This window comes from Ovis canadensis, chromosome 9, assembly GCF_042477335.2.
Source record: "Ovis canadensis isolate MfBH-ARS-UI-01 breed Bighorn chromosome 9, ARS-UI_OviCan_v2, whole genome shotgun sequence".
Taxonomy (NCBI): domain Eukaryota; kingdom Metazoa; phylum Chordata; class Mammalia; order Artiodactyla; family Bovidae; genus Ovis; species Ovis canadensis.
The window spans coordinates 100,106,750-100,116,495 of NC_091253.1; the positions used below are offsets into that span (position 1 = coordinate 100,106,750).

Here is a 9,746-nt window from a genome sequence, read left to right on the forward strand (position 1 = left end):
CTCAGCCATATCTTCTACTAGCAGGAGAATAACAGGGCTTGGTTTTGCAGAAGCTAAGATTTTGAAATTTCTCTTTAACAATATAAGAGAATAAATCAATTGGAACTGCCCTTACCTTTGTGAGCTTTTTAAACAATACCTTTTTTTAGCATGCATATACTTCCTGATAGATAAAGATGATGAAATAGCGGGCTGAGTGAGTAACACTCATGCACAAGGGCAGAGATGTTTCTATAAAAACCCTGCGAACTGTGGATTCAGTCGTCTATTGCACGGTCAGTGACAGTCAGTTATTCCAGGTATTCTCTTTGTGTTCAGAAAAAGAAAACTAAGTAGAAGATCATGGCAAGTCCTGAGTGGGGATATGATGGTGAAAACGGTAAGCATTCTTCTGCTCATGTAGCTCAAATAACGGCTTGTTCCCTTTTCCAGGAAAAGAGATATCGAGCACTTAAAATAACGGTAAAGACATAGGTTAATGGTTTGAAGTGCCTTTGACTTATACCAGCTTTGTATGCATTCTCAACAGTTGTCCTTTGGGCCATGATTGTCTACAGAATGTATTCTGCCTCTTTTCTCCTCTCTCCCTCCCTATGTATAGAGAGGTCTATTTCTAACAGCAAAAATGTATAGTCTGATCCCATAGACTATGAGTATATTAACTCTGTTGACAAAGACACTATTTTACAGTATAGCGTAGCAAAGGGGCATTCTCAAACCTTGGATTTCGACTAAACTAACCAGGATACCATTTCAGATACCTGAATAAATCCTAATCTAGGAAAATTATATTCCTAAAACCTGGAGTCAAGCATTAGATCAGTTTTGGTTGTAATCACATTTTTCCTGGTAGGTCCTGAACACTGGTGCAAGCTGCATCCCATTGCAAATGGAAATAACCAGTCTCCTATCGACATTAAAACCAGTGAAACCAAGCGTGATCCCTCTCTGAAACCTCTCAGTATCTCCTACAATCCAGCCACAGCCAAAGAAATCGTCAACGTGGGACATTCCTTCCATGTAAACTTTGAAGACAGTGATAATAGATCAGGTGAGCCCAAAGACCCTCCTGATTTCTGTCTTTGACTTGCTGGGAAATTTAAACAGTAGGGCTTGCAGAACACGGACACCCATGTTCAGTGTTTGGCGCACATGTGTAGCATTGAGGCCATCTACTGAGGTGTCTTGAAGTTTTAAAACATTTCCAAGTGTTAAGGATGATTCTGGGGACTCCCAGCTCGCTCTTCTTTCAGCCCTTCTCCTTCTCAGTGACTCTATTTCATCTCTTCCGGTTTCCAATGTCTTTATGCTAACTTTACACCCTCTGAATAAACAGTCCTTTTCCACAAAATTCTGTGAACCATCATGAATATAAAAACTGAAAAGGCAAATATTTTCTAATTGAGATGAGGTTGGAGGAGCGCATTAGGGAAGAAATACACACGAAGAGTATATTTATTTTTTGTGGCCAGGAAAATGGCTCCATAAAACTGAAGTGCTTCAGTTCAGTTGAGTTCAGTCACTCAGTCGTGTCCGACTCTTTGCAACCCCATGAATCGCAGCATGCCAGGCCTCCCTGTCCATCACCAGCTTGTGAAGTGCTTGGGTACCAGTAAAAAAAAAAAAAAAATACTGGTCTTGGGTGTATCTTGCATGGAATCATTCTGTGTATAAGTATTTTTGTCTACCTTCCCCTCTCCCTATTAGATCATAGTAACTGAATTATCTTCATCTCCCAGAATCTACCACACTTCCTTGTTCACAGGAAAATTCTCAAAACTGTTACTGAATAATTTTCTAAATAGCAGTTTCATAAATCAGCTCTACTGTCAAAAGGCAAAATTAATCATAGCACTTTCCTACAAGGTTCAGAGCCTAAATTTCAGATATCTTGGGGCTATGTCCTTTGTTAATATTGGATTAGGTTTGGTACTGTGTGTGTGTTTTAATCGTATGGTTGGATAGGCTCTCTAAAGCAAAATGACCCTTCAGTATGAGAATTTTAAAATTGACCCTACCCTCCTGCTGGAACTTTTTTCGTCCCTGGCTAGGAATTCTCAGCAAAACTGTCAGATTACCCTCTTGTATCTTGATAGTTACAAGATATGTGCAGAGTGATTTGTTACTGAAAATAAATTGCTAGATATCTTAATGCATGCTGTCCATTACTGCCTGTTGAAAGAATGAATGAACTTATAAACTAAAGCAGGTTCAAGGAAAGACCTCTCATCCTATAATTCACTCATCTTCCAATATTTTTTCCTGGAAACAGGAAAAGATAAAATTATATCCCATGTGCTGTGAACCGTATAAGTCACCCACGATCTTAAGGTGCAGCACACATCTGAGCCCATCATTGTGGGCATGGGGAAAGACCAACAGGATGGGAACTTTGGACTACGGTTTATTTCATTTCTACTCGACCCAATTTAGTGTTAATTTGTATTCAATGCAAAGACAAGCTGGAGCTCATGACTAGAACACTAACAGCACTTTCCTTTTTATTCTAGTGCTGAAAGGCGGTCCTCTATCGGAAAGCTACAGGCTACGTCAGTTCCATTTTCACTGGGGCAGCACCGATGACTGTGGCTCTGAGCACTTGGTGGATGGAGCCACATTTTCTGCAGAGGTAATGCAGCTGAGTGAGTGAGAGGAGCTACGCCGAGAGTCCTCCCAGAAGTAGCCCCCTCATAACACGGGGGTGTGTGTTAGTCGCTCAGTCATGTCCAGCGCTTTGTGACCCCGGGGACTGTAGCCCGCCAGGCTCCTCTGTCCATGGGATTCGCCAGGCAAGACTACTGGAGTGGGTAGCCTATCCCTTCTCTAAGGGATCTTCCCCACTCAGGGATCAAGCCAGGGTCCCTTGCATTGCAGGCAGATTCTTTACCTGTCTGAACCACCAGGGAAGGGCCCCTTATCACTTAAGACACAATTTCAATGGCTCCAAAGGAATCAGCATTTTGCAGTCTGTAAAGAAATCCTAGGCTCCATTAAACTTAAACAGTGACACATTGTGTTTGGCAATGGAGGACAATTTTTCACGTGAGGGAGGCAGGTGAATTTGCAATCAAACTCCTGAGCCTCGAGTGTGTTTTCATTTCAGAATGTCTCGGAAACTGTTGCCTGACATCAGGCTAACCTCAAGGGGAGTTGCTGCTCTCCTTTTAAAGTTCTGAGCCCCAGGGGGAACACACCATCATTCTCTTCTCATTTAAAGGGTCAAGGGTGCACACCCGCAGCAGAGGTATAGCCAAGTAAGGCACTCCATTAAGATTCTACTTAGAGGGCCAGTTTAACCTCAGGAGTCATCACAACGAGTAACCTCCTCTAGACGAGGGTTTGGGGCTCCCTGGCAGCAGGCCACTACCCTCTGGCCTCTTGACTTGCCTCCACATGGAAGTCTGTGATTCAGTTCAAGACATTCTGCCTGTATATCCACGATAAAATCAAGAAAATGTGCATCAAACTCTCAACAGGGATATGGAGACTGAAAACAAAAAACTTTTGTTCTTTGTATGCATGACTGTTCAATAAGTTTGTACCAATGCAGACGGGTTGGCCTTTTTGTTTTACTCTTGTAGAATGAATCTGTAATACACAGTTTTGCGACATGCTTTTTTTTTTTTTTTCCTTTACCAATGATCATGGTCATTGTTCCAAGTCAGCAGGAATTCCTAAAGTCTGCACGGTATTTCCATGTATGCATATGTTAGAATTTATTAACTAATTCCTACATAGGAACAATTGCAATGCCTTTCCCATTTCATTCTGTTGTGTTTTTTTTTTCTTTGCAAAAAACAATGGGTAATAACTACATTCATACAAATATCTTACACTGGTGAAAGCAATTGTGTAGGGCAGATTTTTGTAAGAGGGACTGTTAGGTACAGAGTATGTGTAGTATTCATTTTGATAGAAGACTTGGGAATAGTATACAAATAAAATTTACTTTATGTTACACTAGAAAGCCAGGCTAGGAACTTTCAATGGTGCAGAAATCTATGAAATGTTTTGTTTTTTTTCCTATTTATTTTTCATAAAATTGAAAATGGACTGAAATCAAATGGGCTGAAAATCTAAATTAGAAATAGTATTATGTCTGGGGGAGGATATTTGGCTGTAGCTAAGCAATCCGGCAGTTGATGATGGACAGGGAGGCCTGGCGTGCTGTGTTCATGGGGTTGCAAACAGTCGGAGACGACTGAGTGACTGAACTGAACTGATCTGAAGAAATCTGAATCAATGAACGTCTTATCTAATTTGAGACAAGTGGGTTAATCCAGGTTGAAGGTGACAGGTTCTCAGTCACTAATTAGGCTTGTGAGAGAGGGTAGGAGAAGGGGTGGGAGGGAGACCAGGGCAGTGGTGGGGAGAAAGATCGGAGACAGAGAGGAAACCTGTGGGTGGTGGGGAGCGGACGGCTTTGGTTTAGATTCATCGAAGCGACCTGGGATCACTTGACAGTAGGGGGTCAGAAAAAGACTTTTTCAGGAGTAGCATTTGAGTTCAGCCATAATTCGAGTGAAAATCCTGCCATTTTGACTTGCCATCCCAGAGGAAAATCTGCAGTTATGCCAAGCCTTAGAGCTCTGGACTAAGTGCAAGGCTAACATCTATGCGCTGCGTGGAAGGATGGATGCCAATAAGTGGAGAAAAGTAAGAAATGAATAACGGCTACAGTTTTCGGTTGAGCAGTTAGAGGGAAGGTGATGCCTTTTGCTAAAGTGGGAAGATGAAACGGGTCTGGAAAAGAGAAAGTCAAGAGTGCTACTTTGGCCGTGTTAAGTTTGAGATGCATGTCAGGCATCCACGTGGAGATGTCAGGAAAGAATCAGGAAGACGTGCACATGGCCTTGGATATACAGGTCTAGAGTTTCACAGAGAACTTAGGCAGGGGCAGTTGATTTGAAAGGTGTCTGGATCCGCTCAGGAGAACCTGCCCTTGGCCAAGACTCCAGACATCTCAGGAGCCCCTTCTCACAAAGTTACCGGGTACCTCAAGTTACAAAATTATTGCAGTTTTTGTCTCCAAACTAGTTAGCCAGAAATACTTCATCTTCTCTCACCAAACAGAGAGGTGTCTGTTTTTTCTGTTTTGTTTTAAGAAGTAATATTGAATAGTTATGATATTGTGGGAAAAAGAAGTTCTACTTACTGGTTCCAGGATTTGCAACATGCCCACTCTCTTCAACTCTATTTTCTTAAGAAAACCCTTCTTAAGGGTGCAAACATAGCCCTTCCCATGCCCTGGATAAAGGGTCACACAAGTTTTATCTATCCAAGCCAAGATATAGCTGTATAGATCCACATGTTAAGGTCTAACTTGCTTTTCCCTTCACCGTGGTTTGAATAACTGCTCCATCACCTTGTGTGTTTTAGCTTCATTTAGTTCACTGGAATTCTACCAAGTACCCCAGCTTTGCTGATGCCGCCTCACAGGCTGATGGTTTGGTGATTGTCGGCGTTTTGATGAAGGTGAGTCCTAGAGAGCCTCGGAGCTCTGCTACGATTATTCCCTTCCCAATCAGACCACAAGCTAGGGTGAAATACAGCAGAGGGGTGCAGGTGTCTCTCTGCTTTTGAAATGTCTCCTTCTACTAGCGAAAGCGCAGGTGAACAAGCTGGTCTCTGGTATACGTTTGCTTTGCTTGACTTTCCCCTCGTGAAGAGAGAAAGACATTTCAGGCAGAGATGAAATGGGAAGGTGTTGATGGTGGGCTATTTTTTTTTTATTTTTCAGCTCATCTTTCACTTTTCGTCTAAACTTTCTACATCACAGAGTCAGGAGTTTATCAATTTAATATTTCATCAGGAAAAAAATATGAAGAGGACTTTTGTCCCATAAAGAAAGTTCACTTGATATTTAATATGGAAGATTCAAATCTCCTGTAGGAAAGTCCCTGAAAAGTCCTATAGGGAAGTTACTATTAAATGGAGTATATTTGGGTGACTAACCTTTGGAATTATAGTAATTCTAGTTAATCTTTATTGAACACTTGTAACATACCATTCATTTGACTGATTAGAATTTTAATAGAACAGACCCAAGAGGCTTGCTTTTGTATTTCAGTTGTGCTAAATGCCTGTATTTTGACTTGTATATCTTTTCTTCAGTTATTGTGTTTAATTTTTTAAAAATTAACTAAATAGGATTTTACTTGCTAACAATTGTTATCTCACACTTTATTTTTTTAATCTCCAGGTGGGTCAGGCCAACCCAAACCTTCAGAAAGTACTTGATGCCCTAAAAGCAGTTAAAACTAAGGTAAATAGACTCATTAAGTTAGTTTAAATCAGAGAACAAGAATCTACAGAACCTCAGAAATCATTTAATTGCATATTTGATATGAGGAGTAGGAAGTCCTCAGCAAACCCATCAATCTGAAAATCAAGGTACTGCTTACACAGTCCTCGTTTCTGAGCTCTCTGATGCAGTGATTTATTTTGGTTTCATTTTTCATAGTTACCACTGATCTATTTCAGCAAGATGAAGCCTGTAGAAGCATGGTTTTCATAGCTGTTTCATGCATCGTAACTATGATGCCCACTGTCAGCTTAGAAAAAGATGGATTGTTCTGATATATTTACTCTTAGCTTCACCGTTTTGATAATAAAGACTTAAATCATATATCAGAGATTTGCCATTGTCATTCACACTTTGTAGAACTACCATACCTTTATGTAAAATAAATCTAGTTCGTGTTGAGGCCCCCAAAATTACACTTTTATAAAGTGAGAAAGTTTAAAGATAAATAAGCACTCAATTCAAGAATGTAAAAAATGATACATGAAAAGAAAGTAGAAGGAAATGATTAAGATGAAGTAAAACATTAATAAAATAAGAAAGAAAATGAATAAATGCAGGTCAAATGTTATTAATAAAGTGAAAAACTAATTCTTTGGGGAAAAAACAACCAAAAAAAGACATTTTTGGCAAAGTTGATGATGGAGGGAGGGGGGAATATAAACACAACAAATGATTACAAATAAGGAAATGGGTCATAACCAAAGATGCGTTAGAAGTTTTAAGAGAGAAAAGCTCGTACAGTCGACCCTAGAGCAACATGGGTTTGAACGGCACAGGTCCAGTAACCTGTGGATTATTCTTCTGATAAATGCTTGCTCTAGCACCACAGAATTGTCCCTTAAATGAACCTGCTGATGCACACCCATGATTATGAGCGACAACCATAAGCTTATGTGCGGATTTCTAACTGCTCAAGAGGTCAGCACCAATAACCCCTACATGAATGACCAATCAGTAAAGAAATAAGAAGCCTTTGCTTATGCTTAGCCAAATGAGGAAGGAAGAAGAGAGACCAGTCACAGTCCTGGCGTAGCGTATTTCCTGTCATCTGTCGCTTGCACTGTTTATATTTACAAGCACGCTGTTGTCGCTGTTTAGTCACTAAGTGGTATCCGATTCTTTGTGACCCCATGGATTGTAGCTGACCAGGCTCCTCCATCCATGGGATTCTTCGGGCAAGAATACTGGAGTGGGTTGCCATGTCCTTCTCCAGGGGATCTTCCCCACCCAGGGATCAAACCTGTGTCTCCTGCATTAATGGGCAGCTGAGCCACCCACAAACATACCAGTCATGAAATACTATACAGTAGAAAAATTCATTAAATTCTTTGCTAAGACCTATCTACCAAATAATATGTATGTCATATATGCAATGATGTAAATATTTTACATCAGGGCATGATACATCGCTTATTGTTTTCTTTCAGAACAAGAAAGCTCCATTCACAAATTTCGACCCCTCTGTCCTCTGCCTTCATGCCCGGATTACTGGGCCTACTTTGGTTCACTGACTCACCCTCCTCTTCACGAGAGTGTCACCTGGATCATCTTTAAAGAGACCATCAGTGTGAGCGCGGAACAGGTAGCGTATCAGAGCGGCATGCGGGGGAATTGGAAGTGCAAGGCAGGATGTCAGTTCAATTCATACTGAGGGAAATTATTATTGCCATTCGATTTTGGAGAGTCCCCTTTCAACTGAGAAAGATTTATTAGTGACATCAAGTCTATTAATAGCCAAAAAGTAGAATGTACTTATAAGCACTTTTTTCTTTATGAAGAGATTCAGAATTCCCGCTCTTCTTTTCACCTTAATAAGGGAAAATCCACCCTCTTTGGGGAACTGTGACTCTTGAGTGGCATACCTTGATCGTTGATGTTGGTTTTTCATTTTTTTTTAAAGCTTAAGCTCTTCAATATTCAGTAAAATATCTCATTAATTATCACTTATAATTATAATAAAAACTGCCATTGATTGAGCAGCTCTTTTCATCAGGTGCCTTACATACATTTTGTCAGTCAAGTCTCACAGCAAACCTGCAGTGTGACCTGCTGGTATAAGAGCTAACACTTCTTTAGCATATATTACATGCCAAACGCCATTCTAAGACCCTTATCTCTGTTGAGCCATTTAGCCTTCACCAAAACACAGTGAAATAATACCATATGGAAACTGAGGTGCCAAGCAAGGAAGTCTCTTACTCAAGTGTGAGAAAGCTGGAATGCTAATCCAGTCAGTCATTGATAATTGAAGCCAAATACTTGGTGCAAAGACATGTGCAAGAACTGTTGGCTTCCTCCCTTTCCATCAATGAAACCATTGCAGTCTTCAACCTGATTTTCTACATAACAGTGCATCAATCATATTAAAAAATAAAAGTGTTCTGTGTGACATCAAGAGCTATTGCTTCTCTAAACATGTTATCCTTCCCCCAAGCTGGCGCAGTTCCGCAGTCTGCTAGCAAATGCTGAAGGCGATCAAGAAGTCTGTATCAAGCAGAACAACCGACCACCCCAGCCTCTGAAGGGCAGGACAGTGAAAGCTTCATTCTGATGGGCCCTAGAGGAAGCTCATCTTCCCTCAAGAAGCACAGCTCTGCTTCTGACATAATCCAACAAAACTAGCTTTAAGAAATATGTTTATTTCAATACTAGTATGATAGCCTGCTTGCGAATTTACTCTGCAGAACGCAAAATCTTTTTCTTCTTTATGTTGAACTCAAACAGTAATCTGTAAGTTCACTAAACTTGTGCTTAAATTCAATCTATTGCATTGACTTTCTTATCATTGCAATTAAGGCATACTTGATTTCTTCATGACTTCATCCCTTCCCATTTTATTCAGTTTAATTGGACCAAAAATAATTTTATCCCTTTCTTCTTGTCTATTACGTACTTTACGTTTAAATGGCATTAGGTTCTACTCCATTTACATTCAAGAATCTTAAACGCTTTCATTTGCAACATTATTCTGATGCGATATCAGGTCTATTACTCAAATATAATGACCTAAGAGCAGCTTGAGATGAAATGTTAAGAATTCATTTGCTTACGCTTGAAGACAAATATGCAGCTAAAATGACAACTGGATTTTCTATTATGGTCAAATAAATGGCCCAACATTGCTACCGTCTGTGTGCTCTGTTATGAAAATGATGCATCTCATTTAAGAACTGACACTTCTGCTTATTCCTCCACCCGACAGCAAGGCCAATGGGGTTGTTCCATTATTATAACTAGTTAGCTTATATGAAGACTCTGTATGTCAAATTCGGAAGAAAAGTCACCTGTGAGTTATTTTAAAAAATAATGAAGGAATCACTTGACTTAGAATCATATAGAAACATCACATAATCTTTTAGTCTGGTGTGTACTTAACCTGAAGTCGGTTCTTTCTGAAGCCATATCTACACTCAGAATTCTACACATCTTGTGTCCAGCA

General features: G+C 40.1%; 1 pseudogene; it reads left to right on the plus strand.

Annotated features, from left to right (window-relative positions):
• The first annotated feature begins 279 nt into the window (after window positions 1-279).
• LOC138446115 (carbonic anhydrase 1-like) lies at window positions 280-8,903 on the plus strand (annotated as a pseudogene).
• Window positions 8,904-9,746: the final 843 nt, after the last annotated feature.